This window comes from Nematolebias whitei, chromosome 15, assembly GCF_014905685.2.
Source record: "Nematolebias whitei isolate Nwh7 chromosome 15, NemWhi1, whole genome shotgun sequence".
NCBI classification, from domain to species: domain Eukaryota; kingdom Metazoa; phylum Chordata; class Actinopteri; order Cyprinodontiformes; family Rivulidae; genus Nematolebias; species Nematolebias whitei.
The window spans coordinates 12,236,620-12,239,583 of NC_056512.1; positions in this window are offsets into that span (position 1 = coordinate 12,236,620).

Consider the following 2,964-nt stretch of genomic DNA (forward strand, 5'->3'; position numbering starts at 1 on the left):
CTGGAACTTTCTTCCAGAAGATCTGTAGATCATGTGATGTCACTAAGTGATCACATGTCATGAAAAGCTCTTTGTGTTTGACCACCTTTTTGTTGCTTGTGAGAAAACCGTTCTGTTTCCACAGAGCGAGATGACACAAGAAACTAAGTCGAGCATAGTTAGAGTCAGTGCAGATGACTAGCGTCTGGATGGAGCGTTCCACTGCCATCCGTAGGCCTATTAAGATTCCTGCTATCTCAGCATACTGAGAAGACTGAGAGCCTAATTTATAGCCAAATGTGACCTGTTCTTGGTCTTGGAGGAGGACTCCACCAACACCTGCTTCAGTAAGTGATGCTGAAAGTGACTGTACTTGCTTGTTCAGTGAATCAATTTCTGCACGTGCGTCTTGCTGTAACTGAGAGTATTTCAAGGAAATCTCCAGAGTCGCCTCTCTTTCCGCACTTGCGGTTCGCTTCAATTGAGTCATCTGTTCCAGATGTTCCTTAGTGTGGACGTTGTGTTCATTTTGAAACTGAAGGAAGCGTCCTTCAAGGTCCTGAAACATCTCGATTTTCTCTGCATATTTTTTAGTCAGCACGTCATTTCGTTCAACCTCTTGGTCCAATCTGTCTTTGAGCAGCACAGAAAGTTTTGCTAACCGTTCAAGGCTCTGCTTTTTATTCTCTTTTACCGTGGCTCCTTCTGCTAAACTTCTCAGCTCTTCATCTTTTTGAGTTTCATCCATCCCTTCTAATGTCGTACTAATTACTGGGTCTGTTAAAATATATAAAGCTCTCTGTATTATGTCAACTGGTTGACTGTCCTCTTCTGACTGGTGGGAGTCTGAAGGGTCAACTTTTTCCTCTGTCACTTCCATTTTCTTTTATTTAAAAAAAAAATAAACAGGAAGATGTCGTGTTGTAGGTCGTAAAAATAAATCAGAAAAGTTTCCTTTTTCTGTTATATTTACTTTTATTTAGTATTTTAGCAATTAAACATGTATTTTCTTTTCAGCAAATGAGTAAACTGATCAGCTCTGTGATTATTTTGTGACTGTATCTCTAAAAAGTTGTGAATTATTCATTTAGCACCTTCATCAGGATTTATCATTAAATGAAAAATTTTCTAGTAAACGCCTCTCTGGGCATAAGTACTTTAATCACTTTTTATATGTAAGACAGCAGCATAAACCACGCTTGAGCAGCGTTTTATTAACTCAAAAATGCTTTTCAAAGAATAATAAAAATGTTTAATTTCACCAAAAATCCTAAAAACGAAATGAAACTATCATATCGAGTTTATGGCAGAAGGTGACAGTATAACCTTATTTTATTTTAACCCAGTCACTGTTAGTGACGTCCACTAGGAGTCGTGATGACTTCCTGTGGCTTTGGTGACATCCGGTCTTTAGCCGTTAGCTTAGAATTAGCATCGGCCAACACGGTCCAAAATCAACATTTTATAGGCGGATTTAAAGCTTAAACGTGGTGTCGTTTCAACAAGCACGACTTTTTGCATGAAACATGAGTTATGGGAACAGTGGCAGCTCCATTTAGCGATTATAAACACAGAGGAGGCTTCGGTTGAACCGAGATTCATTTCCGGGGTCACGTGACTCCATAGACACGTGAGCAACGGGGTGGGTTTTACAATCTGACATCAGAGGGAGTGAACGCAGACATGTCACCCATTTCTCAGCGAATCAGAGTGACCCAAACAGCGGTTTTCAACCAATCACAGCTCGTGATTCCAGCTAGCAGTGTTAGCAGTTAGCCTGAAAAAGTCCGGTCAACTTTCGTCCATTAACTTTCAAAATGCACAATTTACTGCTACAAATGTAACGAAGCTCTTTCAACAGTGGTCTGAGACGGCGCTCAGCTTCAAAACAGCATTTTATCCATTCAAAACACGACTCGTTCAACGAATCTGAACCGAGTCCGACAGCAGAACCGGGTCAGAACCCCCCTCTCTGCCACAGTTTAAACAGAATAAAGCATTTTACTACAGCATGCCAGCTTTAGTTACACAACAGATGTACAAATTTCAGCTTTAAAATGAACACATTGACATTACTTTCAGCTCTCCGAACACCACAAGCCGAATCATGCAGTATCAAGCTCAAAGCGCAGACCTTCTATGCCAACCCTCAGCGTCCATCTCAATAACACAGACTCCGTCACATTTAATTCACACCTCTTTAAACATTCGTAAAGCCACAAAATGTCCAAACAGGCGGATAGCGGGTCACGAGAAGCTCTTTAGAGACCAGTACGGGCCACCAGAATGTAGTGATGTAGGGTTAGGTTAGCTTCAGTTAGCTTAGGAGCTCCACTACAATCAATATTTAATAACGGGTTCTCTTTTTTTCGAGCTACTTGACAGATATGTGACAGAGGTACTGTGTTGGAGATGGTCTAATCAGTGACATGAGACGTTAATTTTCTTTGACCCATCAAAATTAATGTGGTCATTTATTAACAGAATCAAAATTTAACATCAAAACATTGTACACTTGATTATTCTGATCGGCTCTGATTAATAAAACTTGGCAAGTTTTACTTAATAAAAACAACAGACATTTCCTTAGATCTTAAATTACTGTCTGCAGACTTTTAGCTTATCTTTACTGGCAGAGAAATATAGAGATGAAGTAAAGTTTTTGAAGGAAAAGTGGATACTTAGGGTTAACTAAGATAATAAAGAAAAGATGGGTGAGGGAAAGTGTGTTGGCGAGGAACAGCACCCTCCATCCAATCCCAGCTCAGCCTCGGTACACTCGGTAGTGAAGCGACTCGTTACCTTTGCAGAAGATAAGTCAGCTCCGGTACGGAGTTCCATTTCAACGCTCCCTTTCAGCGTCTCCTTAGGATGACTGAGAATCGTCCGAAGTAGTGACGGTACTTCGTTCAACAACACGCTCACCTCCCGGGTGGACTCACATGAGCTGTGAGTCCGTCAACGGTTCCATAATCCCAACTAGAC